The sequence below is a fragment of the Ambystoma mexicanum genome, chromosome 3p, assembly GCF_040938575.1.
Source record: "Ambystoma mexicanum isolate Mex_15411 chromosome 3p, UKY_AmexF1_1, whole genome shotgun sequence".
NCBI classification, from domain to species: Eukaryota; Metazoa; Chordata; class Amphibia; order Caudata; family Ambystomatidae; genus Ambystoma; species Ambystoma mexicanum.
In genome coordinates, this window is record NC_090925.1 from 329,978,670 (window position 1) to 329,996,401 (window position 17,732).

At 45.1% G+C, this 17,732-nt stretch overlaps 1 protein-coding gene across 5 annotated transcripts in view; it reads right to left on the reverse strand.

Moving 5' to 3' along the window:
- FNDC11 (fibronectin type III domain containing 11) overlaps positions 1-17,732 on the reverse strand; it is a 338,342-nt gene that overhangs the window by 83,026 nt on the left and 237,584 nt on the right. The window contains exons 2-4 of one of the 5 annotated variants that reach the window (XR_011304245.1): positions 13,105-13,214; positions 12,884-12,987; positions 12,287-12,725 (exon numbers count right to left, since the gene is read on the reverse strand). The exons of 3 other annotated variants lie outside the window; for them this stretch is intronic. The gene's annotated coding sequence lies outside the window, so the exon portion shown is untranslated. Of the gene's footprint in view, positions 1-12,286; positions 12,726-12,883; positions 12,988-13,104; positions 13,215-17,732 lie in introns of those variants that run through there. One more of the 5 variants, XM_069650906.1, reaches the window with a different exon arrangement.

Genomic DNA, 17,732 nt, shown 5'->3' on the forward strand with positions numbered 1-17,732 from the left:
ACACATTTGTGAGGCACCTAAATTCAATTTTTGATGCAATTCACTTTGAACACTGTGAGCAACCAAAGGGTGTCTCACCTGCTAGTGCCTGGGGATCTCTCTCTCAGGTGGCCTGGGTGCGGCCATCGCATTTGAATCCAGAACCTGTGGGTGGACCAGTGTGGGAGGATCATCTGGGTGAGGGGTCTTTGGGTGGTGGGGTGAGGCAGCCAATGGCAAGACACGGTATTGTTCCCTTTTCCGTAATAATGCTAACTCTTACACATTGCATTGGACGTGTCCCGCTAATTGTGTCAGGCAACCAGGCACTTGACTCTAAGTGCATACATCTGATACCAATTAGGTCTCCTGACAAGGATAAAAGGCGGAACATAGAGGGAAACTCTGAGTAAGATGGAACACGAGTAAGAGCACAACTTCTGGGGCAAAGGCAAACCTACTGGAGCAGAGCAACGGACAGAGGGACGAGAGCCATGTGTGGAGAACCGCAGGAGTTCCCTGTAGCAGGTTGTTGCCTCTAAAAGGCCACAAAACACATGTGGAGAAGGCTGAATCCCAAACAAGAAGGATGCATTGTTTTTCAAGGATGCCAGCGACCCTCCCGGGTGAACAGCAGAGATGGGGAGGTGAGTCCAAGCCTGTGGTACTAACCTTGACTTGTAAACTAGAAGACAGTAAAGACAAGAAAGAAACGCACACAGTCGAAGCGAGAGACCAGCGTTTGCTAAAGAAAGATTGAAGTGGCAACATAATATTGCACATTTGAAGGCTGCATGCGCGTGGGTGAAATACGAAGAAAGGCAGACCTGCGAATGAACCTTGAAGTAATGATAGCTGTAAAGTCAGCGATACTGAGTAACGGAGTGGTCCAGCAAAAGAAAGTAGCCCACTCGAAAGTCTCTGTGAAAGGTGAAACGTTTATAGCAATAAAGTGAATGAACTGTAAAAGTGAGGTGATTGAAATTGACCCAGAGAAAAGGGGAGAGTTAAAAGGAGAACATGCATAATACAGTGAACTACTCAGACCAGGAAGCACTGGGGTAAATAACAAGGACTGTGTCACACTCACCTGTGTCTCTGCAGGAGTGATGGATGAGCCTCCTTTGACCCCGAGTTCTCACTTCCCCTGTTTCACCCGGAGGAACACCTGTCAAATATAAGATGCACACTCAGACCTGGGTTCACCCGATTCCCCTGGGCCCCTTCCCTTCTCTCTACTATGTGCTCTGATGTCTCCTAAGGGCTTACCTTGGTTTTTAGTGGGGTGTGCACTCCATCTTGCATTTGCAGGGGCGCGGTTTTATGGGAGGTTCACAGCCCTACACTCGTAGGGATGATGCAAATGTCTGTTTGCCGATTTCTGATGCTACACGCTGTTATATGTCTTCACAGCGAGGCAGAGTGTTCCATGTGCTAGTTCCTTCACTAGCAAGAAAGTCCTTTCCACACGGCGAACGCTGCGTGGTGGATTTTGAGAGTCCGGTATTGTCCGAATTGTCTTTATTTTGCCAAAGGTATCTTGGGTGAGTAGCGCTGCGTGTAGAACTCAGAACTGCCTGTAGATGTGCGTGGCATTATAGGTTCGAGCGCACCATGTAATGTCTCTCCTTTCCTTTGCAGGAGTGGATTATGGAGTGCTTGCACCACAAGCCTGTGTTCAACGCTACTGGAGAGCCTCGGAGGTCTGGTAAGTATGCACAGAGGCTTCGGTAAGTATGCACAGCGTTACTGGAACAAGCGCAGTAAGTAATGTCTCTCCTTTCTTTTGCAGGAATTTGGGTGCTCGGGCTACAACCTGGATTCCAGCGTAGCAGGAAGATTCGGTGAGTATGCGCAGCGTTACTGGAGCGAGCGCACTAATGAAAGTTCTTCTTTGTGCTTACAGGTGCCGGTGTAGATTTCACCTCATGTCCGGGAAAAGCTGTGGCGTGGAGAAAGTGCAGAGGTGTTACGCTCACCTGGCTCCCACAGAGGCGTCGATCTGGACTGGACTGTTGCGGTCTCCACCAATGTGACGCGTAGGGCCGAGATGACGGACTGGACTGGCCCACCTAGCTTCGTTTGCTTGGCCCGTAGGAATATTCTTCTGCAAGTGGAGAAAGGGAATTAACCACCCATGGAGTTGAGTGTAAATCCCCCCACCCCGCTGTTCTCCTCACTGATCACCTTGGAAGTTCCCCCTTATAGTCTCACCTGATGATTTCAAAAGATGAGCTCTCCATCCTGCATTGAGCGCAGGGATGCGTAGATAACCAGTTGCTTCACTGGCTCGAAGGAATTGGTGAGTTCCAGGACAATATTGACTCCGATATTCCTGGCAAGACGCCGTAAGTATGTAGTTCGTAAGAGTTCAAACGCCTGACTTTCACTCTTGTCCGATTCCTTGCAGGTTGCAGCTTGACCCTACTGAAGAGTTCCTCGTGGCAACCGGTAATATTCTGGTAAGGATTTGTATTATCCAACACAGTTCGATAAAATAATGTCCATATGTAACCTGTTGCTTTCTCGCTTATTCAGGCACTTAGAGAAAGTATGAAGTCTCGGGGAATAATGCCGCCGGTGGTAAAATCAGGTAAGTCTTTTGTGGTGAGGAGGGTTCCCCTTGTTAGTCCCTTGTTTCACCTTGCTGTCCTTTTCTTTTCCCTTAGGGGCCGGGGTTCAGCTAGGATGCAGTGGAAGCTCCGCCGACCCGTGAAGAAGAATAGTACCCCCAGTGGTAAAATCAGTTAAGTCTATGGGGGGTATTCCTCTGTGTATTCCCTTGGCTCACCTTGCTGTTCTTGTCTTCTCCTTAGGTGCCGGAGTGCGGCGGTAAGATGCAGGAGGATGCGGTGAAATGTGAAGATGCTGCGAAGGCCAGTGAGTTCAGCGCGGCGCTGCAGCAGGCGAGGCGACGCGCATAAAATAACTTCTTTCTTCCAGCTCGAAGGCGCGATGGATCGGGAATTCAGGTAAGGATCAAAGGTATTGCTCTTGTTCTAACCTTTTCTCCTTCTTTCTCCCTTTTTCTAGGAGCTCCAAATTCGAGGCGGGCGTGGCAGATGACTGGATGCAGACCTGCAGGCACGGTGAGCGTTACGCTGCTGGATGCAGAATAACGCGAAGCGTGTGCTGCTCTTTGGGCATGGTTTAAATAGCCTCCAAAGTAGTCCCAGGTAAGTATTCCTCCCCAGCCCCACCCGAGTAAAAAAATAGTCCCTAGGTAAAATGGTCCCTTCCAAGCCTCGTTTGGCTTGGAGCTCTTGCAGAATGGTCTGCATCAGGTATGTTTGCAGCATGGTCTGCATCAGGTAAGTTTTAATCTATGGCGCCAGGACTCACCCTCCATATGAGCCTGGCGCCGTAGGCGCCAGCACTGCAACCCAAATAGCCCCTAGCGTGGGTTGTTGGGCTTGCTTAGGGTAACTTGATGCCTGCTTCTGGGGTTGCTGGACTTGGTCTGGGTCCCCGGGGGTAGGCATCATGACAGCACTCATCCCCAAGGCCCCTCCTAAAGTCATTATTTCCTGTTGTTTCGGTTTGTCTGGGAAATTTCGGTGGAATTTTTTCACCAATCGGGGTGCATGAACATGGTCACTAGGTTCCCATGACCTTTCCTGTGGTCCGTAACCTTTCCAGTCGATTTAATAAAAAAGTTTTGACTTTATCAGCTTAGAGTCACATTCGGGTTCTCCGTCTACAAGGATGGGGTCTGGTGTCTTGGTTAGTCTTGTCCCTGGTTTTACTGGCTTCAAAAGTGACACATGAAAGACGGGATGAATTCGCATATTAGCAGGTAAGTCCAACTTGACAGCCACCGGGTTAATAATGACCTTAATAGAGTAAGGTCCCAAATATCTGGGGTTAAAGGTCCGTGTTCCCTTCAGAGGTATATGTTATTTGGCTAACCATACTTGGTCCCTTATTTGGTATTGTGGAGAATCACTTCTATGCCGATCAGCATGTTTCTTGTATTTTTCTTTCGTCTGTTTTAAATGTGTAGTTGCTTCCTTAAAGGCTTGTGTAATCGTAGCGTGCAGATGGTCCACTGCGGGCATTTCTAAGTCTTGGGGTGAGTCAAGGTCTGAGGTTCGAGGATGGTGCCCATATAAGGTATAAAAGGGGCTTTGTCCAGTTCCAGAGTGTACTGAATTATTGTATGCATATTCGGCGATCCAAAGAATGTCTTTCCAATTACTCTCCGTTTTATGTAACATACAACGCAGGTATTGTTCGAGAGTCTGGTTGGTCCTCTCCGTTTGACCATCGGTCTGGGGGTGGTGACTGGTCGATAACCTCACATCGATTTGCGCCAATTGACAGCATTTTTTCCAAAAATGTGAAATGAATTGACTGCCCCGGTCAGAGACCAACACGGACGGAAATCCATGTATGCGAACAATGTTTTCGAGGAATTCTTTGGCCATGATTGAGGCTGAAGGTAGTCCTTTTAAAGGAATAAAGTGGGCCATCTTGGAAATAAGATCCACAATAACTAGAATGGTGTTAAACCCATTACAAGGAGGTAGATCGGTAATAAAGTCTAACGATAAGGTGTGCCATGGTGTAGGCAGAATGTCTAAAGGTTGTAAGAGTCCAGCTGGTTTTTTCTTTTGACTTTTGTTTTGGGCGCAAATGCCACAAGACATCACAAATGATTTAATATCCTTTCGCTAGGTGGGCCACCAGAATTGTCTTTTAATTTTAGCTTCAGTTTTTGCAATACCTGGGTGCCCCTCCATTAGGGTATCATGATAACGGGAAATTACTAGCTCTTGTAGTTCCTTGTGTGGCAGAAATAGCCGCCCTTTGTAATAAGGCAGATCATTGGTGACAGAGTAGCCTCGGTCTTTCTTTACCCAGTCCTGCAGGGCTGTAGGATCAAAGAGTTGCTGGATCTTTACCTGAATGTCCTCTAGTGTCTGTAGAGTAGTCATGCCAATAATCCTTTGTTCGGAAATTATAGGTACTGGTTCTGGGTTCACCTCTGTCTCTCCCATCCCTATTCAGGATGAGGCGTCTGCTTTACCATTCTTATAACCTGGTCGATAGGTTATCATGAAATCGAACTCTGCAAAGAACAATGCCCATCGGAGTTGACGTGACGATTGGGCCTTGGCTGTTTTTAAATACTGTAAGTTCCGGTAATCGGTGATCACAGTAATAGTATGCCTGGCACCGAGAAGATAGTGCCGCCAAGCCTTGAAGGCAGATTTAATGGCTAATAACTCCTTGTCGGTAACCGCATAGTTTAACTCGGGTGCCGAGAACTTTCTGGACCAAAATGCTACTGGGTGAAGCTGGCCAGTTTCAGGGTCCTTTTGAGACAGGACAGCTCCCATGGCTAGACTGGATGCATCAGTTTCCACTATGTATGGAAGTTCAGGGCTTGGGTGCTTTAACACAGGTGCAGACGTGAATTCGCTTTCAGCTCTTGGAAGGCATTTTCAGCTTCTTCAGTCCACATAAAGCGTTTATTTTTTCGCAAGAGTGCTGTGATGGGATGTACGACATGTGAAAAATCTGGGATGAATCTGCGATAGAAATTGGCAAAGCCGAGCATGCTTTGTACTCCTTTAACTGAACTTGGTGATGGCCACTTAAGGATTGCGTCCACCTTTCGTGAGTCCATTCGGACTCCCTTTGGGGTCAGGATAAACCCAAGGAATTCAACTTCTGTGGCATGAAAAATGCATTTTTCTAGTTTTGCATATAGTTTGTGCTGGCGCAATTTCTCAAGGACTGCTCGGACGTGCTTCACATGGTCAGACACTGAAGAGGAGTATACTAGAATATCATCGATATACACGACAACACAAATGTCAATGAGTTCACGAAGGTCATCGTTTATGAAGTATTGGAATGCTGCTGGTGCATTGCACAACCTGAAAGGCATCACCTGGTATTCGAATAACCCATACTTAGTGCGGAAAGCAGTCTTCCATTCGTCGCCCTCTTTTACACGTACCAGGTGATATGCCCCCCGGAAATCTAATTTAGTGTATATACAAGCGTTCTTCACTTGGTCTAGTAGTTCAGGGATCAGAGGCAACGGGTATCGGTTCTTAACAGTTATCTGGTTCAATGTGCGGTAGTCTATGCACGTTCTGAGGTCACCTTCCTTTTTGGGTACGAAGAACAAAGCTGAAGATGCAGGGGACTTGGATGGGCGAATAAAGCCATTGGCAAGGTACTGGTCTAAGTATTGTCGTAGGTGAAGGTTCTCAGGTTCCGTAAGGGCATAGATCCTGCTACAAGGGGGTTGTGCACCAGGTATGAGATCGATTTGACAATCGTACGATCTGTGAGGAGGTAAGGTGTTTGCCTGTTCATTTTGGAAGACATCCTGGAATTCTTGGTATTCTGGAGGTAGTTGCATGACTGCTGTGGTTACTGTGGCCAGGCCTGCGTTCTGATTTTTCTTTGGGTAACAGGTTTGTGCACAATCCGGGAAGGTTATTCTCTTCTCTCGCCAATCAATACAAGGATTATGTGTTTCCAACCAAGGTATCCCCAGTATTATTTGGAACTGAGGGGCTTTGATTAGATCAAACACAATAGTCTCTCGATGCCCATCCTGACCCAATAGTGTCATCTCTGCGGTGGAGTGAGTTACAGGCCCAGAGGCAATTTCAGTTCCATCGACTGTGGTGAAGACATCTGAGGTGGTTTTTCGGGAAGAGGTAGATTCATCCTGGAAGCCAATCATAGTCTACATAGTTTCCTATGGCGCCGCTATCAATGTATGCCCTTACTGCGTGCATACGCGATGGCTGCCCTGGATCTGCGAGGACCATTGGTATGATGAAATGCGAGGTCTGAGTATCCTTCTTCAAGCTCGGCAAGCGGACCTCTATGCTTGTCGAGCGTGGTCGTTTCCCGAGTCTGACTCCATATGACTTTTGTCAGCAGCTCCTACCACCTTCTTGGGTAGTTTTACAGGGCAATCCCGTAGAAAATGTCCAGAAGTTCCACAATATATACACAATTGCATTTGCCGTCTCCTTTCTCTTTCCTTCTGGGTTAGGGGTCCTTTAACCCCTCCGATTTGCATGGGTTCTGAAGCATCTGCTCCTTTGGGGTTAGCGTGGGTTTTGACCAACACCAGATTCTCATACTTGGCTCGATCAGCCTTTCTGTTCTGAAGTCTGTGATCTAACTGGACCATTAAGTCTATATATTCAGCGCAGTCTTGAGGTGGGTTCACAACTTAAGCCAAGACATCCTTGAGTTCTCCTCGAAACCCTCAATGAAATAACGTGATTCGTTTTACCTCAGGCCATCCAGTTTCCACTATTAACCTATTAAAGGTCGCGATGTAGGATAGAAGGTCCTGGTTACCCTGTCGTAGGGACAAAAGTTTGTTATCCAGGGCCTGTCCTTGGGAGTGCCGGGCAAATAGTCTTTCCGTGCTAGTTTGAAAGCCCTGAAAATCCCGAAGAATTGGGTCATCCTGAGTAACTAGTGGAATTGACCAATCAGCTGCACTGCCGCTGAGATATGACAATACAAAGGCTACCTTGGCTTGATCGTTTGGGAAGGCTCCAGGTCTGCGTAAAAAGTGCAAGCGGCATTGGTTCATAAACACGGCAAACCTTTTGGGATCTCCGGCAAAGCGTTCGGGTGGGGCTAATGGAATATGTCCTGGTAGGTTTTTTTGCACAGGGTTACTCGATAACACAGGAGATGGATTTCCCCCGGAACCAGGTAGGGGTGCTTGTCCAGCCTGGCTTTGCAATAGTTGCCTAGCAAGATCATCAGTTCGCTTTGACAAAATCAGTTCTCTCCTAAGAGCATTGGTTTCTTGATGGGCGGAATGCACTTCAGCCCTCAGTTCCCCTAGTAATTGGGCCAATTGGTCAGTCTCTGAGGTATCCATAACGCCCGGGTGGGAATTTGTGGGTAGGCTTCGCGTTCTGTTACGCTCACCTGCCTCCCACAGAGGCTTCGATCTGGACTGGACTGCTGCGGTCTCCACCAATGTGACGCGTAGGACCGAGATGACGGACTGGACTGGCCCACCTAGCTTCGTTTGCTTGGCCCGTAGGAATGTTCTTCTGCAAGTGGAGAAAGGGAATTAACCACCCGTGAAGTTGAGCGTAAATCCCCCCACCCTGCTGTTCTCCTCACTGATCACCTTGGATGTTCCCCCTTATAGTCTCACCTGATGATTTGAAAAGATGAGCTCTCCATCCTGCATTGAGCGCAGGGGTGCGTAGATAACCAGTTGCTTCACTGGCTCGAAGGAATTGGTGAGTTCCAGGACAATATTGACTCCGATATTCCTGGCAAGACGCCGTAAGTATGTAGTTCGTAAGAGTTCAAACGCCTGACTTTCACTCTTGTCCGATTCCTTGTAGGTTGCAGCTTGACCCTACTGAAGAGTTCCTCGTGGCAACCGGTAATGTTCTGGTAAGGATTTGTATTATCCAGCACAGTTCGATAAAATAATGTCCATATGTAACCTGTTGCTTTCTCCCTTATTCAGGCGCTGAGAGAAAGTATGAAGTCTCGGGGAATAATGCCTCCGGTGGTAAAATCAGGTAAGTCTTTTGTGGTGAGGAGGGTTCCCCTTGTTAGTCCCTTGTTTCACCTTGCTGTCCTTTTGTTTCCCCTTAGGGGCCGGTGTTCAGCTAGGATGCAGTGGAAGCTGCGCCGACCCGTGAAGAAGAATAGTACCCCCAGTGGTAAAATCAGGTAAGTCTATGGGGGGTATTCCTCTGTGTATTCCCTTGGCTCACCTTGCTGTTCTTGTCTTCTCCTTAGGTGCTGGAGTGCGGCGGTAACATGCAGGAGGATGCGGTGAAATGTGAAGATGCTGCGAAGGCTGGTGAGTTCAGCGCGGTGCTGCAGCAGGCGAGGCGACGCGCATAGAATAACTTCTTTCTTCCAGCTCGAAGGCGCGATGGATCGGGAATTCAGGTAAGGATCAAAGGTATTGCTCTTGTTCTAACCTTTTCTCCTTCTTGCTCCCTTTTTCTAGGAGCTCCAAACTCGAAGCGGGCGTGGCAAATGACTGGATGCAGACTTGCAGTCACGGTGAGCGTTACGCTGCTGGATGCAGAATAACACGAAGCGTGTGCTGCTCTTCGGGCGTGGTTTAAATAGCCTCCAAAGTAGTCCCAGGTAAGTATTCCTCCCCGGCCCCACCCGAGTAAAAAAATAGTCCCTAGGTAAAATAGTCCCTTCCAAGCCTCGTTTGGCTTGGAGCTCTTGCAGCATGGTCTGCATCAGGTAAGTTTGCAGCATGGTCTGTATCAGGTATGTTTTAATCTATGAGCCTTAGGCGCCAGGACTGACCCTCCATATGAGCCTGGCGCCATAGGCGCCAGGACTGCACCCAAATAGCCCCTAGCGGGGGTTGTTGGGCTTGCTTGGGGTAACTTGATGCCTGCTTACGGGGTTGCTGGACTTGGTCTGGGTCCCCGGGGGCAGGCATCATGACAAGAGGATGATCCGGAGCAGGTAAGCAGAAGCAGGATGATCTGGAGCAGGTAGGCAGAAGCAGGATGATCTGGAGCAGGTAAACAGAAGCAGGATGATCCGGAGCAGGTAAGCAGAAGCAGGATGATCTGGAGCAGGTAAACAGAAGCAGGATGATCCAGAGCAGGTAAGCTGAAGCAGGATGATCCAGAACAGGTAAGCAGGAGCACGGTGAGTGTGTTGCTGATGCAGTTCACAGAAAGCAACATGAAGCACTGGAAGAATCTAAAGTGTGGCTTATATAGCCAGCCACACCCGAACACTAGAGAGCTCATGGACTTTCATGCACTTCCTGTTTGGCAACAGGAAGTGGTAACCAGGAAGTTACTACAAACACCAGGAAAGAATTAAAAGAAGGTATCTGCTATGGGTTTTTTGTGTGCCTATGCCAGGCTTGCCAAGCCTCCACCCAGCTTGCCCCGACTACATGCCTGGTACCCATGACAGTCTTCCCCCTCAAGACCCCTCCCAATGGTGTGAGTGTGGCTTTTGGCTTATCAGGATTGTCCCGATGAAATTTACTCACCAATCGGGGGGCATGCACGTGTGTGCTGGGTTCCCATGATCTTTCCTGGGGTCCGTACCCCTTCCAGTCAATCAAGTAATACAGGGTCTTTCGTACCAGTTTGGAATCTAATATGTTCTTTACCTCATATTCTGGTGCTTCTTCACCCACTTGTATGGGTTCGGGAGGTGTGGAGGTTTGGGTTCCTGGGTGTACTGGTTTTAATAGCGACACATGAAATACAGGATGTATACACACATGTTGAGGTAACGCCAGTCTCATGGCTGCTGGATTAATCACTGTCTCTATCGTATATTGGCTGATGTATCTAGGCTGACATTTTTGGGACCTTTTAAAGCAATGTGTCTAGATGCCAGCCAGACCGAGTCTCCCACTTGATGATCTGGGGCTTTTCGTCGATGGCGATCAGCGTTTCTTTTTTGTGTTTCTTTGGCTTGCTGTAGGTTCTTGCTGGCCTCCCCTGGCTGCTTTAATGATGCTGGCGTGCAGATTCTTTAACGCGGGCATCTCTATGTTTTCTGGCGGGTCGTAGACAGATGTTCTGGGGTTTCGACCATATATAGTAAAAAAAAGGTGTTGCTTGGGTTGATGAGTGTGTTGAATTGTTGTAGGCATACTCTGCCATCCATAGTATTTCTGTCCAGCTTTGACTTGTTTGGTGTAATAGACAACACAAATTACTGTTCCATGGTCTCGTTCGTGCGCTCAGTTTGACCGTCCGTTTGAGGATGGTGACTAGAGGACAGAGTGATTTCTACTCTCGCCAGGGCACAACATTTCTTCCAAAAACGAGATACAAATTTGCTGCCTCTGTCAGAGACGAATTCGGTGGGGAATCCGTGTAACTTGACGATTTGGTCTAGAAAAACCTGCGCCAGAGTCAGAGCTGAAGGAATACCTTTCAGAGCTATGAAATGGCCATTTTGGAGAAGAGGTCCACTACTACGAGGATGGTATTATAACCTGAGCTGGGAGGTAAGTCAGTGACAAAGTCCATTGATACTGTGTGCCAGGGCGCTGGTGGGATGGTGATTGGCTCAAGGAGGCCGACTGGTTTTTGCCTGGATGTCTTGTATTGTGCACACACCTCACAGGTGCCTATGTAGGTAGCAATATCCTCTCGCCAAGTTTGCCACCAATAGCATTTGCTTACTTTCTTCATGGTTTTAGCTATACCTGGATGGGCTTCCAACAGCGAGTCGTGGTAGTCTGACATAATTGCTTGTTGCAGATCCTTGGTTGGAACGTAGAGAGGTTTTTGGTAATATGGTAGTTTGTCTTGAATGGTGAACTGTTCTCCCTTCTTGTCCCAATCCAGTAGGTCTCTTTCAGACATACTTTTTTTTATTGCTTCCTGCAGTGTTTTTAACAGAGATGGGCCAATGCAGAAGCCGAGAATTTTGTGGGTAGGTATGATCTCCACCGGGATAGGGGTATTATAGACTTCCTCTCCTGTGCCAAAGCGGGATAACGCATCCGCTTTCCCATTCTTGACTCCAGGGCAGTAGGTGATCACAAAGTCATATTCCATTAAGGATAGGGCCCAACGGAGCTGTCTTGAAGACTGAGCTTTCGCTGAGCGTAAGTATTGCAAGTTCCGATGATCTGTTATTATCGTGACGGTGTGTTTTGCTCCAAGTAAATAATGTCGCCATTCGCACAGTTCACTCTTAATTGCTAGAAGTTCTTTCTCAGAAATAGCATAGTTAAATTCTGCTGGGGAAAATTTTCTCGACCAAAAGGCAATGGGATGAAGGCATCCAGTTTTGTGATTCTGTTGGGACAACACGGCCCCCATGGCAATGCTTGAAGCGTCCGTTTCCACGATGTACGGTAAATCGGGTTGCGGGTGTTGTAGTATTGGGGCTAAGGTGAATTTTTCCTTGAGGGCTCGAAAGGCTTCTTCTGCTGCTCGTGGCCATTCGAATTTTCGGTATTTACACAGCAAGGACGTAATTGGGTGTAGTAAATGTAAGAATCCTGGTATGAAGCTTCGATAGAAATTCGCAAAACCTAAGAAACTCTGTACTCCCTTTACAGACGTGCGTGAGGACCAAGTACGGATTGCCTCCACTTTTCTATTGTCCATCTTAATTCCCTGCGGTGTCAGTACATATCCAAGAAATGACAAATTGTAGAGAGTTACCATCTAACTGGCTGCGCTTTATCACCGTTAATAAACCACTTGTTGTGTTTAGTATGGTGAAGTAGACAGGGAGCTCATCACAAAGAAGTTCAACTGATTTTTAATTCAAAGAAAAAAATATTATTGACACATTACATGATTCAAGTGTTTTCATGTGTTTGTAGAAATAAAGTTGGAACAAAGCAATAGTCATGTAATGCAAAAAATGCCACACATTAAATAATTCATGTGTTTGCATGTGTTTGTAGAAATAAAGTTAGAACAAAGCAAAATCATATAATGCCAGAATATCAAGCAAAGACATATAGTGCCAAAATGCCACACATTAAATGATTCTTGTGTTTTACATACAATGCCTGAATGCCAGAAATATAGTTAGGGCAAAGCAAAAACATATAATGCCAGAATGTCAAGCAAAGACATATAATGCCAAAATGCCACACATTAAATGATTCATGTGTATTTCATGTAGTGCCAGATTGTCGCCACACATTAAATGATTCATGTGTTTTTCATATAATGCCAACACGTGTTTCAACCATAAAGGCCGTCCTCAGGGCATTCAAATACATTTGACGTTTAAATTATTGGCTATTATTATCCCAAAACACCCAGTGTGGCAGGAATTGGTTCGGAGTAAAGAGCATGGAGAGAGAAGGAGAGAAGAAAAATAGGGACATGGCGTTAGATTAATGCGTGCAAAAAATGCCTCATTTGATTATTATATGAACCGATAAGTGAGTGCGTACCTTTTTGTAATAATACTTGATAAGTTCATAGTTGTGCTTGAAATAAGTTGAGGTAATGGTGATTTTCAATTTGCGTTAGCCGGCCAGGTCTGTAAGCTGTAAAGCTAATAGGCATACAGCGCATAGTTAGCCTCAGATCCTGCAGTCACGTTTTATTTGTACAATAGTAATAATAATGTTGGACATTCATATGATTTAAGTATAGCAACCGTTATAATTACCTAGCTTGTTGCCCAGCCGTACTTATTCACTGACTGATATGGCGCTGGTACAGTAGAGGTACAGTAACATCCACGTGTCTATCGTGATTTCCAAATATGTCGGCCATAATCTAGAAAATGATTACAACAACATGTTTTAGTTGTTGGTACAAATGATCTATTTAAAATGTAGACGAACATTGGGACAGCAAGGGCTTACCGGCATAAGCTTATGAGATCGGGTGCACAATGGGGGAAGGTTTCCCAAGCACTGCAAGCATCGGCAGTGACTGGGAGTAACCATAGTAACTTCCTGAGAGTTGGTCAGGTGATGGTATCACGTGACCTGGTTGCTTAGTAACTGGGATCAAGCAGGAAGTAATGAGAATTAACTTGTTTGATATACGCTTGCTTGATTATTTGCAAGCACTCGACTAATGGATCACAGTGGAACCGCATACATCATATGTATAACTGAGCCTCAGAGATGGCCGAATTCAAATTGGTATTCATTTTCGTGAATATCAGTGCGGCGTGTGACATGGGTAAATCCACTATGCGCAAGATGTTGGTCCAAAGATTTTGTGACTGGGTGTTAGTGTAACATTAGATTCAAACATCCTGCTGGTACACCGATGGCATAAATAATATTGGATATATGCTGTCATGAGCTGTTGGCAACCCTGAATAGTGGTGCCAAATCAAGTGAAATTACTGGGCTCACGTATAGATAGAAAAACAAAAGCGGCAATTGTTTTCAGGTCAATATGTGATTGTTGATTAGAACTAAATTCGGTTCACTATAATATGTATAAACTACTCGGGCTTGCCGGCGAGCACCCTTGTTAAATATAGGCCTGATGGCATGTGTCTTGGACTAAGCATGCAAATAGCAAAAGTACATGGTTAGTTCCCATAGTAACATGATCAATTCAGATTGACACGTGTAATATTTGCCAACTGTGGCTGAATGTTTGGTACAAAAGCGTATGCTAAAGGCAAAATATACTTATTAGCGCTAAGTCTTGATTTTAGTTTGAACTTGTAAAAAGTTAATAATAGTTGTGATGCACATTGTAGTAAAGTTTTTGTGCTGAGTAGCCAATAATTGTCTGTGTGTATTAGTGAACTTTGCTGGTGCAGTGGGTTGCCTAACTCTGTGGATACTGGCAATATTGTATGCGCTGGTAACGAATTGGTTAATGGTGAGCATTGGGTCTGAATACTAAAGGTTGACAACATTGGTGCGTTGGACATAAAATGAATCATCATAAACATTTGTCATACAAATGCATTTGTGATAGTGAGTGTCTGTTACCAATGGGAACCAATGATATTAGATCAATAAGCATCCAATTCAGCTAACTCCATTCATAAAAATACATTGAGTTCATGATCTTGGTTCAATCCAAGTGATAGACACCGTAGTTTACAGATCATTCTTGCTGTCATAAGATCAATTCTCTGTTTCCACCTCTCTGATGCTGTTTGATATGTTTGAGTCCAATGAATTTAATGTCTTTAGTGTTGTCCAGTTGATGATGTTTCTGCCAGTGGGAAGCCAGTGGGAGTCTGATATCCTGACTGCTGAGGTTGTTTAGATGTTCTCGAATCCTAAGGCGGACTTCCCTGATCGTGCTACCAATATACATTTTCTGACACACACATTGAATACCATATATCACATATTTCGTGTGACAATTTATAAACTCAGTTATTTTGGTTTGAAGCCCATTGTGACAACTGAACATTTTTGTGGGTGCTAAAGCATGCTGACAAAAAATTACATGACCCACATTTATAAAAGCCTACTGGTTTGGTCTTTACGGTGAGCCAATTTTCCTGTTCATTTGGGACAGATTTGAGGAAAGAGGGACTAAGAATATTCCTCAAAGTGGTTGCCTTCGTGAAAATAATATTGGGTCGATCCGCAATATACGATGCCAAATCAGGGACTAGATGCAGAATATGCCAATGCTTTTGTAGAATGTACTGGATAAATTTGTGATCACTTGAGAATTTGGTGATGAAATTGACATGCATGGGATTTTGTCTTCTCTGTCAATAGCTGTGATCTTGGAACTTTCCTAACCGAATCAATTGTTTTCCTGATTAGTTGAGTAGGATACCCTCTCTCCCGAAATCTGTATCCAATGGACTTACATTCTGAATTAAACATTTCATCTTGACTGCAGTTTCTCTTAGCTCTTAGCATTTCTCCTCTAGGTATGTTTTGAATGACACTATGTCTATGACTGCAGCTAGCATGCAAAATTGAGTTTACTGCCGTGGCTTTCCTAAAAGTACAGGTTTCAATAATATTGGACATGATGTTGATTTTAAGATCTAGAAAGGTGATTTCTACTGCATCCATATATCCTGTAAACTTAATATCAAAAGTGTTATTATTGAGAATAAGCATAAATGCTTCGAAGTCTTCTCTGCTGCCTTCCCAAATGGCCAGGACATCATCAATGTACCTTTTCCAACTGATGATATTGTGCTTGAAGGGATTATTCTGAAAGATATATCTTTCCTCAAAAAAGGCCATGAATAGGTTGGCCAAAGAGGGCGCATATTTAGCCCCCATTGCTATCCCTTTGATTTGTGAATAGTAGTCGCCGTTAAAAAGAAACTGGTTGTGCGTAAGCGTGAATCCCAAAAAACCTTTGATCATCTGCACATGTGTATAGTGAGATGCTGAGTGAGTTCTGAAACTGAAGTCAATCGTTTCCAATGCCAGTTTGTGTCGAATAGATGTATATAATGCTGCCACATCCAAGGTCACTAAAAAGTATGTGGGTTTCCAAATCATCCCTTGTAATATTTGGAGTGTATGCGTTGCATCTTTAAGGTATGCTGGGATCCCAGGTACCAAATGTTTAATACTGCTGTCAATGTAATCAGCAAGTGCTTCTGTAACACCTCCCTGTTCACTCATGATTGGGCGAACTGATGGGAGAGTCAAGTACGGTTTATGAACCTTAGGTAGAAAGTAAATCGTTGGCATAAGTGGTTTAGAGATCGATAAAAACGCCTTCTCCTCATCTGAGAGTAAGCCTTGATCATACCAGTAATGGAGTAAAGTTTGTAGTTCTTGTAAAGTGGATACTGTGGGGTTAGTGGCAAGTTTCTTATAACACCCCGGCATAGCAAGGTGTTCCATTGCCATTTTGATGTAATCTGATTTATTAAGAATGACAATGTTGCCACCCTTGTCAGCTTCTTTAATAATGATTGAACTATCCTCAGAGATTTCTAGTAGTGCCTTTCGTTCCATCTTCGTTAAGTTCTGTTTATTGCTACTGAAATTTTGTTGAAATCCATCTATGTGTTTGTAAATTTCCTTGGTGATAGTCTTATAGAAAGTGTCAATGACATTATCTCCAGTAATAGGTGGCATGAATTTCGATCTGTTCTTATGTTCCTTGATGTCCATATTTCGTTGGTGGATACCAAGTTCTGCCTGAATATCACTCACAGTTTTAGATTCCTCTCCCATGAGATTGGAAAGTAAATGGATATTTTCTATTTCTTGTATACTAGTGGCACTGGAGGGTGGGAGTTGTTCCAAAGGCTTGTACGTTTCCACTCTATTATGGAAGAATTGTTTTAATTTCAGTTTTCTTGAAAATTTGGAAAGGTCAATTTGGAATTCTGTCATATCAGATGTGGCATATGGTGCAAATGAAAGACCATGATTGAGAACGGATAGTTGTTGAGGTGAGAGGTGTTTGTCAGATAAATTGATAACTAGACTTTGAGTATGGGTTTCGGTTTGGTTTTCTTGAAGCTGGATCTGGTGAGTCTTTTGTTTGTATCTCTCTCGTCCTCTCCTCCTTGCTCCTCTTCCTCTTCCTCCTCTGAGGTTGTGGCTCTGAGGATAGGGCCCCACTTCCACGACTGTAATAATACATATCCAAGAAACACCACCTCAGTGATGTGGAAGGAACATTTTTCAAGTTTTGCATAAGTTGGTTTTTACGCGGTTTGCGGAGCACTGCTCGCACATGGGTTATATGTTCTTGGGGGATGGTGGAGTAAATCAGAATGTCATCAATGTAGACGACTGCGCAGACATCGAGGAGTTCTGTAATACATTGCTCATAAAATGCTGGAACGGAGCCGGGGCATTGCAAAGCCCAAAAGGTATGACCTGGTATTTGTACAGACCATAGCGGGTACGGAACGCAGTCTTCCACTCGTCCCCTTTCTTCATGCGTACCAGGTGATATGTGCCACGTAAGTCTAGTTTTGTGAAAATCTTTGCTTGTCTCACCTGGTCTATGAGTACTGGTATCAGAAGTAATGGGTACTTGTTCTTTATGGTGACTTGATTTAGGGACCGGTAATCGATACACGTTCTTAAGTCCCCCTCTTTCTTAGGTATGAAGAAGAGTGGGGAGGCGGCTGGTGACTTAGATGTTCTAATGAAATCGTTGGCCAGGTACTGATCTAAATAGGTCCGTAGATGAGTGTTTTCTTCCTCGGTTAAATGTGGCTGCACAGTACTTGTTAGCAGATCAATCTGGCAGTCATAAACTCGATGTGGTGGTTACGTGTTAGCTTGCTCCTTCGCGGACACGTCCTGGAACTCCTGGTATTCCGCTAGTAAGGTCCCCACCAAACCTAAACCTGATATCTTTTCC